Raw genomic sequence first — 22,261 nt, forward strand, 5'->3', positions numbered from 1 at the left:
TATAATAAGACACAGACTGCAGGAGAACGGTACAACAGGTGTTTACTCAACGTGGCTCACACTGGAACTGGTCTGTACAGATTACTACTCAGTGCTATATACAGGTGTGGTCACTGCCGGTACTGCAGTATACATGAGCTGTAAAAGATAGTTCCCCCCTTAAAGGTATATACATTACAATTCCTCCCCTTTTAGATTAACAGTACCATAACACTCATTTAACAATTAAATATCAAACTAATTACAATTAACACTTTTAACATGCAACATTAGCTGAAAATAGTCTATTTATATATTCAGTCTTTGGGGAGGCTTCCTGATCCTTTCTGGATAGCGCCTTTCCCGAGTGTCTTGCTCTTTTGCGGAGGCGATTCTGGCCCCCTGTCGTCGGTTGGTTCATCAGCTTCCGATGCTACTGTTTCTAGGGTAGATGCGACCTGTACGTCGAGTTCATCACCAGGTACGTATGGGCGAGGCATGGGGTTGACTTGTTCCTGTGACTCTAGGATCTGGTCAGCATGGTGTCTCACGATGCTCTCCCCAACGTCCACTGTGTACATTAGTGGGCCCTGCCATGTGCATATCGTTCCTGGCTGCCATTTTTCTGTTCGGTAGTCACGGGCCAAGACTGGTTGCCCTACATTGAAGCTCCTTGTTGGCTTCTCATGGATGTGCTGGAATTGCTTACTCTCAACATCTCTTCGTACGTTTAGTCTGAGCAAATCCAGGCGAGATCTTAACCTTTGGTTAAAGAACATCATGGCTGGGGCCTGGTTGGTGACTGCATGTGTCGCATTCCGGTCGGCGAACAGGAAATTGTCCACCTTGTGCTGCAGTGGAATGTTGTCATTGTACATAGCCTTTATTGCCTTCTTAAAGGTTTGTACGAACCTCTCAGCCAATCCATTTGTGGCTGGATGATATGGGGCGGATGTGTAATGCCTTACCCCATTCTTTTTCAAGAACCTCCGGAACTCTTCGGACACAAACTGTGGTCCGTTGTTGGAGCAAATCTGTTCTGGCAAGCCATTCCTGGCAAAAATGGTCCACAGGACTGCAATAGTTTTCTCCGTGGTGGTGGAGGACATTTTGATGACCTCAGGCCATTTTGAGTGCGCATCCACGGCAAAAACAGGAAGGCAGATTATTATTTGAATGGCAATAGATTGGGAGAAGGGGAAGTGCAAAGAGACCTGGGTGTTCTTGTACACCAGTCACTTAAGGTAAGCATGCAGGTGCAGCAGGCGGTTAAGAAGGCAAATGGTATGTTGGCCTTCGTAGCAAGAGGGTTCGAGTACAAGAACAAGGATGTCTTGCTACAGTTGTACAGGGCCTTGGTGAGACCACACCTTGAGTATTGTGCGCAGTTTTGGTCGCCTTACCTGAGGAAGGACGTTCTTGCCATGGAAGGAGTGCAGCAAAGATTCACCAGGCTGATACCTGGGATGGCAGGAATGACGTATGAGGAGAGATTGTGTCGATTGGGCTTATACTCACTGGAGTTTAGAAGATTGAGAGGGGATCTCATCGAAACCTATAAAATTCTGTCAGGCCTGGACAGACTAGATGCAGGAAGGATGTTTCTGATGGCCGGGAAGTCCAGAACCAGGGGTCATAGTCTAAGGATAAGGGGTAAGCCATTTAGGACTGAAATGAGGAGGAATTTCTTCACACAGAGAGTGGTGAACCTGTGGAATTCTCTGCCACAGAGGGCGGTGGAGACCAGTTCATTAAGTATATTCAAGAAAGAGTTGGATATATTTCTTAAGGCTAAAGGGATCAAGGGATATGGGGAGAAGGCAGGGACAGGGTACTGAATTTGGATGATCAGTCATGATCTCATTGAATGGCGGAACAGGCTCGAAGGGCCGAATGGCCTACTCCTGTTCCTATCTTCTATGTTTCTATGTTTCTATTAAAAACATTGAGTCCATGAATGGACCAGCAAAATCAATATGCACCCGTTGCCATGGAGATGAGGGCCACTCCCATGGGTGTAGAGGGGCCTGTGGTGGTGCATTTTGGACTTTCTGGCATCCTGAGCAGCTCTTGGTCAGGTCCTCGATTTGTTTATCGATTCCCGGCCACCACACAAGCCCTGGCTAGGCTTTTCATTTTTACCCCTCCCAGATGACCCTCATGAAGCTCATTGAGCACTCTATCCCTTAACTTGGGTGGAATTACCACTCGGGATCCACACATCAAGGTCCCCCGGCACACTGACAGCTGTTCTCTCCTTGTCGAGAATGCTGGCAACAGTGAGTCGCCATGTGCTGGCCATCCCTTCACCGTCAAATCATATACCCGAGACAGTGTCGGGTCATTTCGGGTTTCCTTTTCGATACAAGCGTTAGTTACCGGTAGGTATTCAACTATAGTCGAATGGAATATTTCGACAGGATCCACTGCTGGTGCTTCCTTCGCAGTAGGCAGTGGCAGGCGTGATAGCCCATCAGCATTTCCATGCTGTTTCGTGCCCTTATATTCAATCTTATAGTGGTGCGCCCCTAGAAAAAGTGACCATCTTTGTAGTCGTTGCGCAGTCATCACCGGAACGGCCTTCTTTGGATTAAAAATGGAGACAAGAGGCTGGTGATCAGTCAGCAAGGTGAATTTCTGCCCGTGCAGATAGTGACTGAACTTTTTCACTCCCCACACTAGGCTGAGGGCCTCCCTGTCAATCTGGGCGTAGTTACGCTCGGCTGAGGTTAGTGATCATGACGCAAAGGCTATTGGCCTCTCTGAGCCGTCCGAGAATTTGTGCAACAGCACCGCTCCAATGCCGTAGGGTGACGCATCACATGCCAACTGAATTGGTAATGCCGGGTTGTAATGGGCCAATACCTCTTTAGATGTGATTAGTGTTTTGCTCTTCTGGAAAGCTCGTCTACATTCGTCACTCCACTTCCATGGCACCCCAGTTTGCAGTAGGGTGTTCAGTGGGTGTAGTATTGTAGACAAATTTGGCAAGAACTTATGGTAGTAGTTTACCAGCCCAAGGAACGACCTCAGTTGTGACACATTTTCCGGTGCTGGAGCCTTGACTACTGCCTCAATCTTCTCTGGGGACTTATGTAACCCCTCTTTATCAATAACATGGCCACAATACGAGATCTGTTTTCTAAAAAACTCGCATTTGGGGCGATTAGCTTGGAGCCCATATTCCTGCAATCTAGTGAGCACCTGCTCCAGGTTGGCAAGGTGATCACTGTCATTTTCGCCTGTGACCAGGATGTCGCCCAAATAACACTGGGCCCCTGGGATCCCTTGCAGGACTTGTTCCATTGCTCTCTGCCAAATAGCCGGAGCTGATGCTACCCCGAATACCAGCCGGTTGTATTGGTAGAGACCTTTATGGGTGTTGATTGTGAGGTATTTTTTTGATGCTTCTTCTACCTCCATTTGCAGATACGCCTGGGCCAGATCAATCTTAGTGAAGCGTTTCCCTCCAGATAGCGAGGCGAAAATATCTTCAATCCGCGGAAGTGGATATTGTACGGTGTGAAGGACCGGGTTCACTGTTACCTTAAAGTCCCCACAGATGCGAACCTTCCTTGGTTCCCCAGGCGTGCTGCTCAACGACTTTTTCATCACAGGGACGATAGGTGTAGCCCACTCGCTCCAGTCTACCTTGGACAGTACACCTGAATGTTCCAGACTCTCCAGCTCTGCTTCGACGGCTGGGCGGATCGCATACTGGTCTGGCCTTAAAAAATTTTGGGCTTGCGTTTTCTTCCATTTTAATCATCGCTGTCATGCCTTTTAGTGTTTCGAGTCCTTGCTGGAACACTTCTTTCGTGTCAGTTAGGATCTTTGACAGTCGCCCAGGTGTGACGTCGTCATCCTTTTTGTCAGCCACAGTCAGTGCCTGTATGGAATGCCAATCCAGTTGTATTTTCCGGATCCATTCACGTCCCAGTAATGGTGGTCCTCCATCTTGCAATACATACAGGTCTAGTTTTGGTGTTTCCTTACCGTTATATATAACGGTCACCCTTATTTTTCCTTTGGGGTAGACTTTTTGCCCCGTGTACGTCTTCAAAATAATTTTTGTGTCTCTCAAGGGTATGTGTGAGAATAGCCGCTCGTAGTCCCGTTGGTTTATGACTGTTAGGGCTGATCCTGTGTCCAATTCCATCTTTACCTGGGCTCCTGCTATCTTGAGAGTGACCCAAATGGTTCGGTGATCCTCCGTTGTGATCACATTATGTAGTTTCAGACAACTCAGTTCCCTGCTTTCGGAGTCGTTATCAATCTTTTGTTCGTCTGAACTATTCTCCGTCATCTTATGTACCTTCTTGTACTTTTCTTTGGTAGGTTTCTTATTGCTGGTTTTCTTTCCTGACCTGCAGACTCGTGCTATGTGTCCTACTTTTCCACACTGTCTGCACACTTTGTCTTTGAACCAGCAATCATTCTGGTCGTGTGTTGTTCTGCCGCAGCGATAGCACTTCTCTGTTCTATATGACATTTTGTTTGCCATATTCTTGCGGTCTCTGTTGTATCTCTGCAGCGGCCCGTGCTGCTGCTTCATATGATACCGCAATGCTGAAAGCCTTTTCCAGCGTAAGGTCCTTTTCAGATAAAAGCCGTTTCTGGGTTCCTTCACTTTGAAGCCCATACACAAACTTGTCCCTTAAGGTATCTGCCAGTCCCACTCCAAACTGGCAGTGTTTCGATAGTTTGCGCAGTTCTGTTAAATAATCAGCATTGCTTTCATCCTTATGTTGGTTCCGTTTGTGAAACTTGAATCTTTCTGCTATCAGCAGCGGTGTGGGGTTTAAATATTCCCGTAGTATCGTTACTATGTCTTCAAAACTCTTTTCCATTGGCTTCGTTGGGGTTACTAGATTTCGTAATAAACCATACGTCTTTGCACCCATTAAATTTAACAATACCGACGCTTTCTTGTCATCTGACACCTCATTTGCCTTGCAGTATACCTCTATTCGTTCGACATATGTAGTCCAATCTTTGACTTCATTGTCAAATGCGGTGATACTGCCACTCTTCGGCATTTTGGGTGTGGTTTAAAATGGCGTCTCCCAATGGCTTAAAATGGCGTCTCCCGCGCTTTCCTTCCTCCCCCGCTGCTGCCAATGCCGCTCCCGGCGGTTCTCGTGGCAATGGCGGCGCCCTGTAGGTTTCGCGCGCTTCTCCTGCGCTGCTGCCAACACCGTTCTCGGCGGTCCTCGTGGCAATGGCGGCGCCTCGCGGGTTTCTGCGCGTCTCTCCCTCTCTTCGACGCTGCTCAGCCCCTGAACACTGGCTGCGCCCTGTGCGCTCTGCCCTCTCCCCCGTCGACGCTGCTCGGCCCTTTGCTGTGCTGCTCGGTCGGGCTCTAGCCCGCCACTGTCCGGGAAGGGTCTGCGCACTACCTGTTGCCAGCCCGTTTCGCTGGACCACCTCGACTGGAATGCCAAGCCTGGCTCTCGACAGCCTCCCCCGCAATTCTCGAGTCTCTGCTGCATGACTGGGCGGTTGCCCGTGGTCGACGCCCGAGTCTCTGGCCTTGACCTCCAATCCACTGATCTCCAGGAACGAATCCCCGGGAGGTGATGCAGAGTTGCAGGTAGGTTCGAACTTGCTCGTCGCCAATGTTGTGTCCGTGTATAATAAGACACAGACTGCATGAGAATGGTACAACAGGTGTTTACTCAACGTGGCTCACACTGGAACTGGTCTGTATAGATTACTACTCAGTGCTATATACAGGTGTGGTCACTGCCGGGACTGCAGTATACATGAGCTGTAAAAGATAGTTCCCCCCTTAAAGGTATATACATTACATTCTCCCTGGTGACCCAGCAATGATGAAGGAATGGCGATATACTTCCAAGTCAGGATGGTGTGTAACTTGGAGGGGAACTTGGAGGTGATGGTGTTCCCATGCGCCTGCTGCCCTTGTCCTTCTAGGTGGTAGAGGTTGTGGGTTTGGGAGGTGCTGCTGAAGAAGCCTTGGCGAGTTGCTGCAGTGCATCTTATAGATGTAATGCACTGCAGCCACGGTGCGCCGGTGGTGGAGGGAGTGAATGTTTAAGGTAGTGGATAGGGTGCCAATCAAGCGGGCTGCTTTGTCCTGGATAGTGTTGAGCTACTTGAGTGTTGTTGGAGTTGCACTCATCCAGCCAAGTGGAGAGTATTCCATCACACTCCTGACTTGTGCCTTGTAGATAGATGCTGGAAAGGCTTTGGGGAGTCAGGAGGTGAGACACTCACCAGACAATACCCAGCCTTTGACCTGCTCTTGTTGCCGAAGTATTTATGTGGCTGGCCCAGTTAAGTTTCTGGTCAATGGCGACCCCCTGGATGTTGATGGTGGGGGATTTGGCGATGGTAATGCCATTGAATGTCAAGGGGCAGTGGTTAAACTCTCGCTTGTTGGAGATAGTCATTGCCTGGCACTTGTGTGGCGCAAATGTTACCTGCCACTTATCAGCCCAAGCCTGAATGTCATCTAGGTCTTGCTGCGTTCAGGCATGGACTGCTTCATTATCTGAAGAGTTGTGAATGGCACTGAACACTATGCAGTAATCAGTGGACATCCCCATTTCTGACCTTATGTTGGAAGGTTATTGATGAAGCAGCTGAAGATGGTTGGGCCTAGGACATTGCCCTGAGGAACTCCTGCAGTGATGTCCTGGAGCTGTGATGATTGACCTCCAACAACCACAACCATCGTCCTTTGTGCCAGCCAGTGGAGAATTTTATCCTGATTCCCATTGACTTCAGTTTTATTGGGGCTCTTTGATATAAAAGGCAGTCACTCTCATCTCACCTCTGGAATTCAGCTCTTTTGTCCTTGTTTGGACCAAGGCTGTAATCAGGTCTCGAGCCGAGTGTTCCTGGCAGAACCCAAACTGAACATCTGTGAGCAGGTTATTTGGGAGTGAGTGCCACTTGATAGCACTGTCGACGACACCTTCCATCATTTTGCTGATGATTGGTAATTGGATGGTTTGGACTTGTTCTGCTTTTTGTGGACAGGACATACCTGGGCAGATTTCCACATTGTCAGATAGATGCCAGTATTGTATCTGTACTGGAACATCTTGGCTAGAGGCGCAGCTAATTCTAGAGCACAAATCTCAGCACGACAGCCGGGATGTTATCGGGGCCCATAGCCTTTGATGTATCAAGTGCACTCAGCCGTTTCTTGATATCACATGGAGTGAATCGAATTGGCTGAAGACTGGCTTCTGTGATGGTGGGGACCTCAGGAGGAAGCCGATGTGGATCATCCACTCGACACTTCTGGCTGAAGATGGTTGCAAACACTTCAGCCTTGTCTTTTGCACTCACGTGCTGGGCTCCACCATCATTAAGGATGGGGATATTCATGGAGCCTCCTCCTCCCGTTAGTTGTTTAATTGTCCACCACCATTCATAACTGGATGTGGCAGAACTGCAGAGCTTTGATCTGATCCGTTGGTTATGGGATCGCTTAGCTCTGTTTATAGCCTGTTGCATCCGCTGTTTAGCATGCAAGTAGTCCTGTGTTGCCGCTTCCCTAGGTTGGCACCTCATTTTTGGGTACACCTGATGCTGTTTCTGGCATGCTCTTCTGCACTCCTTATTGAACCAGGGTTGGTCCACTGGCTTGATGGTAATGATAGAGTGAGGGAGATGCCGGGCCATGAGGTTACAGATTGTAGTGGAGTACAATTCTGCTGCTGCTGATGGCCCACAGTGCCTCATGTTCTGAGCTAGATCTGCTCTGAATCTATCCCATTTAGCATGGTGGCAGTGCCACACAACACGATGGAGGGGGTACTCAGTGTGAAGACGGGACTTCGTCTCCATAATGACTGTGCGGTGGTCACTGCTACCAATGCTGTCATGGACAGATGCAGCTGCGACAGGTAGATTGGTGAGGATGAGGTCAAGTAGGTTTTTCCCTCATGATGGTTCTCTCACCACCTGCCGCAGGTCCAGTCTGGCAGCTATATCCTTCAGGACTCGGCCAGCTCGGTCAGTAGTGGTGCTACCAAGCCACTCTTGGTGATGGACATTGATGTCCCCCAGCCAGAGTACATTCTGTGCCCTTGTTACTCTCAGTGCTACTTCATGTGTTCAACATGGAGGAGTACTGATTCATCAGCTGAGGGAGGGCGGTAGTTGGTTTCCTTGCCCATGCTTGACCTGAAGCCATGAGACTTCATGGGGTACGGTGTCAATGTTGAGGACTCCCATGGCCACTCCCTCCCGTATACTACTGTGCCGCTACCTCTGGTGAGTCTGTCCTGCCGGTGGGACAGGACGGACCCAGTGATGGTGATGGAGGAGTCTGGGACAATGGCTGAAAGGTATAATTCTGTGAGTATGACAGTGTCAGGCTGTTGCTTGACTTATCTGTGGAATAGCTTTCCTTCCCTAAAGGACATGAGTGAACCAGATGGGTTTTTATGACAATTTGATAGTTTCATGGTCACCATTACTGATACTAGCTTTACATAGGATATACAGCACAGAAACAGGCCATTCGACCCAACTAGTCTATGTTCCACTCGAGCCTCCTCCCATCTTTCCTCATCTAACCCTATCAACATAACCCTCTATTCCTTTCTCCCTCATATGCTTATCTAACTGCCCCTTAAATGCATCTATACTATTCGCTTCAACCACTCCCTGTGGTAGCGATTTCTACATTCTCACCACTCTCTGAGTAAAGAAGATTTTTCTGAATTCCCTATTTGATTTCTTGGTGATTATCTTATATTGATGGCTTCTAATTTTGCTCTCCCTCACAAGTAGAAACACTCTTTTTATTCCAGATTAATTTAACCAACTCAATTTAAATTCCTCAGCTGCCGTGGGGGAATTTGAACTTGTGTCTCTGGATCATTAGTCCAGGCCTCTGGATTATTAGTCCAGTAACATAACCACTATGCTACCATGCCTGATTATTAGGAGAGAAGTGGCAATACATCCTGGAGTAGCGGCAGAAAGCCTGCTTCTAGCAAAATTGGAGAGAGGACCTAGTAGTGGGTGTTATGTTCATTAATAACTAGTCGTTTTTATTGAGAACAGCTAGCTTTTGCTAGACACTTTATTGAGCACATGTGGACTAGGTACAGTATCTGTAGAGGCCTCCATCTTGACTGCTGCCTTGTGGGTAGCCTAGTGCATCATGGGTAGCCCACTCTTATATACATACAGCACCACCTAGTGTACCATTCCAGAATGACAGGTTACTGATCATTACATCCCCCTTTCTTTGAGGTTGAACAAAATCAGTATCAATCAATATCAATCAATAACAACATAAACATCTTCAACAGTCAATACATTTTCAATGTAGTTTTCTTTGTACTCAAAGATTAAGTCTATCAGGCTTTTTTACTTCACGTGTGGATCTTCTCAGCACAGGTAAGTCTGATGTGTTTTCATGACAGCCTGTATGTGTATTTGTGTTAGATTGTTCTGGTGGTGAGTGACAAGATTCAGTTGCGGCATTGTCATCGATTTGCTCTTCGATAGTCTCTTGTGTTTTTAGGAGGGAACGGCGGTTCCTCCTGAGAATCTGGCCTTCCTCAGTTCTAACAGTGTATGACCTTGGTCCTACTTCCTCAAGAACTGTAGCTTTCCTGTTCCATGCATCTGGATCCTCAATCCTGACAACATCGTCCCTTGTCAATGGTTTCAGAGTTTTGGATGACTTGTCATAGTATGATTTCTGTTTCAGCTTTAACAGTTGAAGTCTCTGTCTCAGTTCCTTACTCTGCTTTTCTTTTGCACAGCAGGGTAGCGTGGTACGCAACTTGCGACCCATTAGGAGTTCAGCAGGTGAAGAACCAGAGTCTAAAGGTGAGGCTCGGTAGCTCAGCAGGGCGAGATAAGGATCAGACTTGCTTTCTGTCGCTTTCTTCAGTAGCTGTTTGAGAACTTGAACACCTTTCTCTGCCTTACCATTCGACTGAGCATACAAAGGACTGGATGTGATGTGTTGAAAGTCATAATGTGCTGCAAACTGTTGCCACTCCTTACAGTTGAAGCACGGACCATTGTCGCTAACGGCAATCCTGGGAATTCCATGTCTGGCGAAGATGGATTTCACATGCATTATGACACTGCTTGCTGTGGTGCTTGAGAGCAGCGCCATCTCAGGATAGTTAGAATAGTAGTCAATCACTATTAGATAGTCTTTACCATTTAAATGAAAAAGGTCCATACCAACCTTTTGCCATGGTGCTGTTGGTATGTCAGCTACTATCATTGGTTCCTTTGCTTGTTTGTTTTGGTGTTTCTGACATGTCTCACATTTGCCTATCATGTTCTCAATGTCCTTATTTATGCCAGGCCAATAAACAGTGTCTCTTGCTCTCCTTTTGCATTTTTCAATTCCGAGGTGTCCCTCATAAATCCTTTTGAGCATGTCTTGACGTAGAGCCTGTGGAATGACTATTCTGTTCTGTTTTAGTAATAGTCCACTTGCGACACTCAATTCTGACCTTATGTGAAAATATTTTGGACAGGAACCTTTTGGCCAACCATGATGAATGTTCTTTATTACTGTTTGTAATACTGTATCTTTTACTGTTTCTTCTGCTATTTGCTTTGATTTTGTGTCTGACACGGGCAGCGCAGCAGTGACCATACTCACATGAACATCCACGTCTTCTTCAGTAGAGCTCACATGACTCATTGTGGGTGCTCGGGATAGTGCATCTGCTAACACCATGTATTTGCCTGGTGTGTAGATCAGTTCAAAGTCATATCTTTGCAGCTTCATCATGAGTCGTTGAATCCTTGGAGACATCTCATTCAGGTTCTTTTTTATGATGGCAACCAGTGGGCTGTGGTCTGTCTCAACTGTGAAGGTGGGAAGTCCATATATGTAGCCATGAAACTTTTCTAGTCCAACTACCAAGCCTAGACATTCCTTTTCAATCTGGGCGTATCGACACTTAGTATCAGTCATAGACCTGGAGGCATAGGCAACAGGCTTCCAATCTTCACCCTCTGCTTGTAGCAAGACCGCACCTAGGCCATCTTTTGATGCATCCGTTGACACTTTGATTCTTTTTGTTGGGTCAAAGAAGGTGAGTACAGGTGTGGTTGTCAGCACTGTTTTGAGGTTTATCCACTCTTGTTCATGTCTTTCTGTCCATGCGAACTCATTTGTTTTATGTAGCAGGTCTCGCAGACAGGCTGTCTTGGCTGACAAGTTAGGAATGAACTTTCCAATGAAGTTTATCATCCCCATGATGCGTAGCACTCCTTTTTTGTCAGTGGGTCGGGGCATTTTGAGTATGGCGTTTACTTTTTCCAGATCTGGCTCTATTCCTTTACCAGCTAGATTATCTCCTAGGAAAGTGACTTCCTGGATGCCAAACTGACACTTGGCTTTGTTGAGCTTCAGTCCATTCCGGCGTATGCTCTCTAGCACTTTAGTCAGTCTCTCATTGTGTTCTTTCAATGTGGAACCCCAGAGGATGATGTCATCAACATAGACCCGAACTCCTTCCAGACCTTCAATTATGTGTTCCATTGCTCTATGAAAGATTTCAGATGCAGATATTATCCCGAAAGGCATTCTGAGGAAACAATACCTGCCAAATGGTGTGTTGAAGGTACAGTATTTGGTGCTCTCTTCATCCAGTTTTAGTTGCCAAAATCCTTGTGAGGCATCGAGCTTTGTAAAGTATCTGGCACTTGACATTTCACTGGTGATTTCTTCTCGCTTGGGAATCTGGTAGTGTTCATGTTTTATGTTTGCATTTAAGTCATTTGGATCCATGCATATTCTTAGATCATTGTTCTTTTTCTTTATACATACCATGGAGTTAACCCAGTCTGTTGGCTCTTTGACTTTCCTGATGACTCCTAGTGTGGTCATTCTGTCCAGTTCATTCTTGAGCCGGTCACGCAGGGGTGCTGGAACTCTTCATGGAGCATGTACCACTGGCTGAGCATCCTCCTTTAGCTGGATCTTGTAAGTGAATGGTAGAACTCCAAATCCTTTGAACACATCCTGGAAATTATTCACTACAGAATCCACCGAGTTATCTGGTCTGCTTATGGCACAGTTTATACGGTAGACTCTCTTGACCAGTTCTAAGTCCTCACAAGCTTTGTCACCCAGTAGTGAATCAAGTCCTTCAGCCACAACAGAAAACATGAGATGATGCACTTTGTCTTTGACTGTCACTTTAAGTCTGCATACACCTAAGCTATCTATTTTCTGTCCATTATGGTCCTTCAGTAGTACTGACTTTTTCTGTATTTTGGGCTTTTCTTTCATATTGTTAATGTCACTCATACTGATTAAGTTTGCTTTTGCCCCAGTGTCTAGTTTCAATGTAACTAATGCTCCATTTACCTGCAGTGGGATCATCCATTTGTCCTCTTTTACTGCACTAACTTTATGTTCAGCATTGTTAATTCCTGAGGGCTGCACATTTTCTGTATCCTTTTTGATATTGTCACATGACACCATTCCTACAAAACATGTCTCACTTAAATCAGTGTCCTCAATTACATTAACTCGTTGCCCTTTCTTAGTTTTTACTTTCGAAAAGCATTGTTTGGCAAAGTGATTCTTTCCATGACATTTTGTGCACATTTTTCCAAACGCTGGACACTGTTTTAACTGGTGTTTGTAACCACAGCGTTTACAATTAAAAATTCCTTCCTCCGATTGCTTTTCACTTCTGTTCTGCCCATGTTTCTTCCCCTTGTAGGACACAGCACCGACAGCAGCACTTACTGCAATCGCATCATCATTGATTTCACTGAAAGTCTTGGCATGCTTTTGAGCTAGCTCGCTAGCTTGGCATATTTTCACAGCAATTTCCAATGTTAGTTCGGTTTCTCTCAACAGACGTTCCCTGACTTTTTTTATCATGAATACAAACACAATCTGGTCACGAATCATGGATGCTTTCAGCTCAGAGAAATTACATGTCTGTGCTTTCAGTTTCAGATCAGTCAAAAAGCTATCAAAAGTCTCATTTTGCTGCTGTGTCTGAGAATGGAAGATGTACCTCTCATAGGTTTCATTCTTTTTGGGAGAACAATGTGTATCCAACTTCTTTAGCACATCGTCTAATTTTTCTCTGTTCTCCTCTGGATTAAATACAAATGTATTAAATGCCTCTATCGCCTGTGGGCCTGCAACCGTGAGCAGCAATGCTATTTTCCTTGCATCTGGCTTCGTACCGCACCCGATGGCAGCAATGTAGAGTTCGAATTGTTGTTTAAAAGTCTGCCAATTGTAGTCGACATTTCCTGTGAGTTTCAAACGCTCTGGTGGCTTTAAATTCTCCATGTCGCATTGCACAATATTCAGCAGATCTTACCAATCCTGGTACCATGTTATGTTCATTAATAACTAGTCGTTTTTATTAAGACTTGATCACAAAATCTAGGATGACAGATTTGTGCAATACTCTGGGATTGTTGCATTGTCAAAAGTGCCATCCTTCCGATAAGATGTTCTCCTGGTGTTCAGGCCAATATTATCCCTCAATCAACACCACCAAAAACAGATTAAATGGCCATTTTCCTTGTTACTGTCTATGGGACCTTGCTGTGTGCAAATTGGCTGCTGGGTTTCACAGTGACTGCGAATCAAAATGTAATTTGTTGGCTGTGAAGTGCTTTGAAATGTCCTGACAACATGAAAGGTACTGAATAAATGCAGGTTCTTTCTTTCACACTATGTTCTGTCTCCAACTTTCTGTATGCCTCACACAGATTCTGTCTTTTCTCTACACCTCTTTCTTTTTGTATGTCTAGCACTCTATGGCTCAGAATTTGTGGAAAAAGTAACAGCGAGTTCACGGCGCATGCTGATATTAATGCAAGAAAAAAAACAGCAATTTGTGGCGAGGAAGAGATATGACATGAGTTGCGAATTGCCACACACTGCTCCACCATTAGCCTCACAACCTCATCCACCTCCCCATGAGTATCAAAAAATTGCTGGATTTACACTGTAAAAAAAAATTAAACTTGCTGCAGAAAGTTAGGGCTATTTCACAGTGGAAGAACCCTGTTAATGGGATAATTTATGTTTCCAATGGCCTTCCACTTTGAAACCAGTTAGCAATTAATGATAAATGTTCTGTACATGCAACATAAAGCACCCAACCAGGTTGCAAGTTAAACTAGGGAAATTATAAAAGAAAGTAAATCCTTCACAGAGAAAAATAAGGCATTGGGGAATACAACTAAATGATAGAACTGAAAGGAAACAAAGAGAGCACAGATTGGAAAGTGCTTTACTGGACGTGAATTCGCTGACTGAGAATATGCATGCTAGTAACTGGCTGGCAAAGCAAGAAATTTTTTTGCTCAGCGGAGAAGAAGATCATCAAATTCAATTTATTGTGAATTGCTATAAATTATAAAGCTTTCGCGTGTAGGCAGCAGCTGCCTTCGATTTCATGAATTAAAAAGCAATCTGAACCCAGACCTTGGCTTTAAAAGGTCTCTGAGCACTTTTAGAAGGCCTTCTGAAGTCAGAGGTGCTGCAGCTTGACTCCATCAACTGTGAGACCTCCTTGGAATGCCTTTTACCCGCTTGCAATGAGTGCTTCCCCAAAGGAGGCATCTACAAGCAGCATGGGAACCATTCGTTTTCTTTCTGCATGGACCTCAGATGAGGAGGAGGAGGAGGAAGAGGATCTGGAGGAGGAGGAGGAGGTCAGAGCACCGGTGTATCGACCAGCAGCAGCGGCAGCATGCGAGCCCATGGCTGCAAGGGATGAACTTATCATGGCCAGATTTGCATAGGTTGCCCAAGTTGGCACATGTCCTTTGCTCCATCCTAGGACATCATTGACAATGGGCATGACTCTTTGGCCTCCTTTCACTCAGTCCACCAACCTGACAACGCAAGTGTGGCGGTGCCCACATTGTGGAGCTGACGAAGGCGAAAGAACAGATGGCATAATGCCAACATTTTGGCTTCAAATCATTTTAATGCTTTCCAACAGGGATTGCATTTCTTCGATACACAGAAACAGTCTCCCAATCTGCACACAGATCTGGAGGTTATATCCCTTGCCAGCTGTACCCAAACAGCCTTGGTTTCTTTGGCAGGCCTCTTCCTCCGAGATGAGTGGAAGAGCACCTCCATGCTAGCTGTCACCCCCTCCAACAACATTTGCAATGCCTCATCCGAGAGCCTCGGGTAGACCCTTGCCTTGGAATTGGACATAGTGGTTTCTCAAAAGATGTTGGAGGTGGTGCAGGAGACGCAGAAATGCTGTGGAATGAGCCAAGGGAGCAAGAAGCCATAAAATCAGACTGGAAAAGTCCTGTCAACAGAGGCGAGTTTCAGTCCCAAAACACTAATTGACCAAGGGCATCCCACACCTCTGAAATCAAGTGGCCAATCATGGGAAAATCACAAATTTTTGAAACCTATCCGTGGAGGCGGGTTTCAAACCCACCCAAACTGAAACCCGCCTCCATCTCGCCTCCAGTGGGAAAATCGCCCCCTATATCTCTATTTCTAATACTTACGATCCCATATGCTATTTTTTCAGCTTTATCAACTTGTCCTCCCACTTTTAAAAATGTGTGCATTTGAACCCCTAAGCCCCTCTGCTCCTCTAGTCCTTTTAAAGTTTAACCATTTAATGTTCTCCTTATTCTTCCTCCCAAAATATATCATCTCACATTTATATCCATTAAAATTCATCTGACATCCTGCTGCCTAATCTATCAACCTGTCTATGTCCTCTTGAAGTTGCTTACATCCTTAAGCAAACTCCCTTTGTGTTATCTGCAAATTTTGGCTTTGTGTCCCCTGTACCCAAGTCCAGAGTATATGTGCAATTTTCCCAACACTGATTTTCTGGGGGACACTAGTATCCTTAGTGACTACAGTCTTTTCTGTCCTTTAATCAACTTCTAATCTATGCCACATTCTCTTTAATACCCTGTGCTTTAATTGTATGTGCTTTAATTGTATGAACAAGCCTGCTACATGGCACCTTATCAAATACCTTTTGAAAATCCATAAACACATTAACTGCATTTCCTTTATCAATTTGTTCTTTTATTTTCTCAAAGAATTCTATTAAATTTGTCAGACTTACCTTTTACAAAACCATGTTGGATGTCAAGCAACCCACATCTTTTTGGGTGAGTATTAATTTTACCCTGTAGAAACTTGCCCACTACCAATGTTAGGCTGACTGGTCTATAGTCACTTGGTTTATCCTTTTGTCTCTTTTTGAACAGAAGTGTTACATGATGCCCCTTCAGTCCTCCATCTCAACTTCCACATCCAAGGATACTTGAAAGATTGTGGTCAGCGCCTCTACTGTTTCTTCATTGACTTCCCATTGTAGGCTGCAATCAGGGCCTGGTGCCATTTCCACTTTGAATTTCACCATTTTCTTCAGTACTACTTGCTTATCTATATCTTATTTAATTGCTCCACCTCCTCCTCTTTCATTTCCACTACCACACTATTGAAAACCAAGACAAAGTATTCATTTAGGTCTGTATGTTTCTCATGATTACTGCCCAATTTCAGTACAGAGGGAGTGAAAGAAGGAAAATGGAGAGGGAGGCCTTCCACTGAAACAACTCCTCCCAAAGAAATGCCTGTCATTATTTCCCTTCTGATCCTTAGCAGATGCTCTATCCTGCTGTTATCTCTGCCAGTAGGATGTCCACAGGGCATCCAAGTACCTAGGAGCTCTTGCAACAGCTGAATCTCTGAGGTTGCTCCTTCTTCTCAGATTCGAAGGCCTAGAAATTTGATTAGGCCGCGAAATGGCCAGTGCCACTACGAGCCGAAGTTAACAGCTGTCCACAGAAAGAGTGCAGGCAGCACCAGTATTTAGGTACTGTCTGCTAATTTAAATTAGCGCAGCGCAAAACCTGCAGTGTAATGGTGACCGCTTTGCGGAATACCTCCGTTCAGTCCATATGGGTGACCCCTAGCTTCCGGTCGCCTGTCACTTTAATTCTCTGCTCCATTCCCACTCAGACCTCACCGTCCTCGGCCTCTTACACTGTTCCAATGAAGCTCAACGTAAGTTCGAGGATCAGCACCTCATCTTTCGATTAGGCACTTTATAGCCTTCTGGACTCGACATCAAGTTCGACAATTTCAGACCATAGCCTCTGCCCCTATCTTTTTTATCCATTTTTTTCCCCCCTCGCTCTCACATGGCAGCTGTCTTTCATTCTGCCATCGCCATTCACACTTCATCTAGAGTCATCTTTTGTTTCTTAACTTGTCCCATTACCATCTCCTTTTGCCTTGCACCATCATCCCTTTTGTCTCTTAATCTCTTCTGCCTTCCATCTTATCACAGACTGTCTCTTTTGTTCTTTCCTCCCTCCCCCCTTTCCCTGCCTCTACACTTGCTTAAAAACCTGTTCCATCTCCAGCTTTTTCCAGTTCTGATGAAGGGTCATCGGCCTGAAACGTTAACTCTGTTTCTCTCTCCACAGATGCTGCCTGAACTGCATTTTCTGTTTTTGCTGCAGTATAACGCACTGTTTCAGGCGGTAGTCTCAGCAGAAAGTCCAATGTAGCTTGGCCGTAGCGTCCCTGGAGCGAGGTAGCATTCTCTTAAAGCTAGCCTGTCATTTTAGAAAGCATTGTCGATCCCTTAAAGGGGAACTGCCTTCTAAAATGAAAAAAATCATTTAAAAATAGGCAGTCTTTAGCCCTTAGAGCTCAACTGCCTTCTGAAAAAAAAACATTAAAAATAATTCCAAAATGGCAGTCTTAAAGCTGACCTACCTTCTGCACGTAAAAAAATGGTATAAGTGCTTCAGCACAAACAGATCGCTCAACAAGCCAGGGAAGGCACACCCAGGATCTCGCATGCAGCACTCCAGCTTTGTGCAGGGGGTTAACACTGCAAGAGAGGTGCTCTACCCATGGGGGACCAGGAGGCCCTCCAGAAAGAACGATGTGAGACCAGATCACTGAGGGCGTCACCGCCAGCAGTCTCGCCCCCACCACCTGGCTCAAGTGCCCAAAGAAGTATCATGACCTCAGACCAGTGGTCAAGGCCAGTGAATGATTCTCCAAAAGCTGTCTCCTACCAACTGCACCACTAGCCTCACACACTTCTTATTGCACGACACCCCCCACCCCCCCACATCACTCACCTACCAATAATCTGTACCAAACAGGAGGCACACCTCCCATTCTTAGCCTCACTTCACCCCCTTAGAGGAGACTGTGCTGGCCATTCTTGGCAGGGGCATGGCTAAGCCCTTGGCCAGCGATGGGGTTGAAAGGATACAAGATGCTGGTATCACACAATCACAGAAACCCCACAGTGCAGATAGAGGCCATTTTGGCCCATCAAGTCTGCACCGACACATATCCCACCCGATTCCCGTAACCCCTACACCAACACATATCCCACCCTATCCCCGTAACCCCATGTATTTAATCCCCCTAACACTAAGGGTCAATTTATCATAGCCAATCAACCTAACCCGCACATCTTTGGACTGTGGGAGGAAACCGGAGCACCCGGAGAAAACCCACGCAAACACGGGGAGAATGTGCAAACTCCACACAGACAGTCACCCGATGCCGGATTCGAACCCGGGTCCCTGGTGCTGTGAGGCAACAGTGCTAACCACTATGCCACTGTGCTGCCTCATACATTATCCTCCTTCTCACATCCCACTTCCCTCTCATCCCACAATATCTTCTGATTTACAAGCTACGCATCATGTAAGCATGCAGCTCTTGCTTTCCTGCCCTCCCCTCACCACAATTCTACCCTTGTGCCTTTCTTATTTCAGACACCCAAGAAATCCAGCCTGCCCAGCCAGTGGGTGGCCAAGAAGAGGAAGAGAAGAGTGAAGAAGAAGAAGAAGAAGAAACACCGTCACTTGATTTGTCACTCCCAGCCACCTGCTCATCGAGGTCGCCCTGCATGGCCATCTGCAGTCTCCCCCACTGAAAGTCAGCAGCCTTCCACCAACCATGCTGCAGCCACTGGGGTAGCACTGCATGACATCACTAGGATAGACAAAGGCACACACAAGACAGTCACTAAGGGAATGCACATGGGCGATTAGTTGATTTCTTGATGTCATATTGGATGCATATGGATAAAGTGGGATTGGAAAGTTTGCTTTGTGGTGGCTTTTATTTCAGCATTGTGGCCAGAGAACGCTGTGATGGTCAGTAACAGAGGGAAGGTAAGGTGTGGGACAAATGTTGAAAAGGAAATCGTGGTCACTGGTACCGCAGGTGGATGTTTCCATCCCAGATATCCTGGCCAGAAAGGGGCTGTCTGGGTTGCTTCCTCTTCTGCATATTCCTCTTCTGCGTCTTCCTCTTCTGCTTCTTCCTCTTCCCTCTGGGAGCAGATGTTGGAAAATTTCCCAACCTCCCAGAGGCAGTAAGCTAGTAACCTAGTGATACAATTCCAAATGTGCCCCGGTGTACCAGACCTGGGGAAAAATGTGGAAGAAGTTCAATGGCTTTAAGAGGTATACAAAATTGCTATTTGCCATAGAAGGCATGGAACAAATCAAAATGTTGAGTTTCTGCACCAGTGAAATATCATGCAAAGCATGGAGATCACCTTTGCTCCTTTCAGAGCATCCCAATGCACAAGAGCTGTAGGGGATAATTTTTGTGGGGCACACAAAAATTTTACACAAACCACTTGACAGTTCACTTCAGAATTACATAGGATACTGGCAGCACAATCAGTATGCAAGCTATTTTCCAATACCCCTCTCAAAGGAAGGAGATGGATTTAGCACAATGGTGGTGTGTGTGGTTGTCAAGCAGTTGCAGCCATCTTCATAAATGTTGTGTTCTTCCAGGCTAAGGCAGCACACAACCACAGAAAGAGGTCCAAGACAGGTGGTGGACTAGCCATGTTGAAGCAGCTGTCACCATTTTTGGCCGTGAATCTGTGGAAGGGAGTTTTGGAGACATGGTTCCACGACTCAGCAATTATCTCCTATTATTATCCTTATACTGATTCACTTTCTTAATTGTCACAGCAGAGGCAAACTTTGTTCAGCAAGTGCATGATACAGAAAATGTCTTGTGATATTACCTCTCTTTGAAAGCATTGCATTTGGGGATGCATTGTAATTCTTATTCTTTTCTTTTCCTATAGATTCTTCCCAAGATGAGAGAAACTGGCCTGGCACAACAAAATAGTTTGTGTCAAACACTCCACATGTTTTAAGCACAAACACAGAAGCTGCTACCCCTGAGACTGTAGATAGTGAGTTTCAGGAGGAATTGACTTCCAGGGAGAGTAGTGGAGGTGAAAACTCTGGAATCTATCAAGAAACAATTGGATGCTGAAAGCGGGGGAAGGGGACTTTGAAATTTTCCTGGGTGAATTAACTAAGGTGGCAAAATGGCATTCCTTGTCTGTAACTAACTTATGATCTTGTGAACACCGAGTGATTCACCACTTACAGATGAGGAGTAAGTGAAGGTGACGGGAGAGGAAAGAGCTGGACAGGGTGAGAGGATTGGTAACCTACTTGGCCTGCCTTCACATGGAGTTAATGCAGGAGCAGAAGGCATTTAAAAGATCCTTTCAGGCCGTCATGTGCAGCCTGCAGCAACTGACAGGAAATGTGCAACTGCACCTCCGAGACCACAGAAAGATTTACTCAAATGCAGAGTACCACGGGGCAAGTGGCATCTTCACGGCCATCTACAGTGGAGCCCCAAAGCACACGGGCTGAAAATCCCTGCTGGTTTTGTTTATATGAGCATAATGCAAGTGTAACAACATTTTGAAGGTCATATTTTTAGGTGAGACCGATTTCTGCCAATATTACGCCCAGTTTTCTTCCTGCCAAAATTTCTGGACTGGAGTTGAGGGGCTATCTGTTATGTCTGCTTCTACCCCTCACACATACAAATTATCAAAGTCACAAATTACATCCTCTGTGACTGTGACGGTGCTGCATTATCCCTCCTCATCCTTCTTGACCTCTTTGCACCTTTTGATATGATCAACCACAGCATCTTCCTCCAATGCATTTCCTCCATTGTTCAGCTCCGTGGAACTACTCTCACTTGGTTCCACTTCTACCTATCTGATCTCAGACAGCATCTCCAGCAATGGCTTCTCTTCCTACCCTCGCACCGTTCCCTCTAGAGTCCCCCAAGGTTCTGTCTTCACCAACCCTCCTCTTCCATATCTACATGCTGCCTATTGACAATAAGTACACTGACGACACCCAGCTCTACTTCATCACCACCTCTCTTTACCTCTCTATTGCCTTTGTGTTGTCAGCTTGCTTGCCCAACATTCAGCCTTGGATTTTCCTCCAGTTAAACATTGGTAGACTGAACACATCACCTTTGGAGCCAGCCACAAACTGTACCCTCTACACCAATTCCATCCCTAGCCATTGTCTCAGGCTGAACCAGACTGTTGGCAATGTCAGCATCCGTTTCGATCCTGAGCTTACATCCCAATGTCCTCTCCATCACAAAGATCTCCTACTTCCACCTCCTCAACATCGCCTGCCTCAGTCCATCTGCCACCAAAACCCTCATTCATGCCTTTGTCACCACCAGACTTGACCATTCCGCCTGCCATTCGCCACACTCCATAAACTTCAGCTCATCAAAAACACTGCTGCCTGTAACCTGTCGTGCACAGGTCCTGATCACCCTTCACTCCTGTGCTTGCTGACTCACATTGGCTATTGGTCCCCACGAGTCAATTTAAAATTCTCATTATCTTGTTTAAATCCCTTCATGGCCTTGCCCATCCCTATCTCTGTAACCTCCTCCAACCTTCCACCCTCCCTCCACTCCATTCCTCTGATTCTGCCTTTTGTGCATCCCCCATCCCTTTGTCCTCCAATTGGCAGCTGTGCTTTCTGCCATCTAGAACCCTGCTTAGAATTTCCTCCCCGAACCCCTCCACCTCCCTTTCCTTTTTTAAAACCCACCTCCTTAACGAAGCTTTTTGTCACCCCTCCTAATATCTCCTTCTCTGTCCCGGCATCCATTTTTTTCTGATTACGCCTCTGTGAAGCGGCTTGAACATTTTTCTACATTAAAGGTGCGATGTAAATGCAAGTTGTTCTTATTGTTGTTAATATGCATCATGTAAAGCTTCAGAATGCCTCAGTTACACTCACTTTACATATAATTTCCATCTATGCAACTTACATGCAGATAAATAAGGCATAACCTTCTTGTGGGCTCACCTGTTCACTTTTTAGAGATTCTTGCTGCTTAGAAAGTTTTTGCCCGTTTCTTAGTTTTGCTCACATGTTTCACAATTTTTTTTTGCTTTGGGGAGCTCCTGAGTTT

General features: G+C 45.9%; 1 protein-coding gene across 1 annotated transcript in view; it reads left to right on the top strand.

Annotated features, from left to right (window-relative positions):
• Nucleotides 1-22,024, top strand: part of LOC147122140 (uncharacterized) — a 366,564-nt gene extending 344,540 nt beyond the window's left edge. The window contains exon 20 of the mRNA XM_085982904.1: nt 20,085-22,024. The gene's annotated coding sequence lies outside the window, so the exon portion shown is untranslated. The remainder of the gene's footprint in view (nt 1-20,084) is intronic.
• The last annotated feature ends 237 nt before the right edge of the window (nt 22,025-22,261 follow it).

Source organism: Somniosus microcephalus, chromosome 3 (assembly GCF_052327205.1).
Source record: "Somniosus microcephalus isolate GS21.2 chromosome 3, FLI_Smic_1.0, whole genome shotgun sequence".
Lineage (NCBI taxonomy): Eukaryota > Metazoa > Chordata > Chondrichthyes > Squaliformes > Somniosidae > Somniosus > Somniosus microcephalus.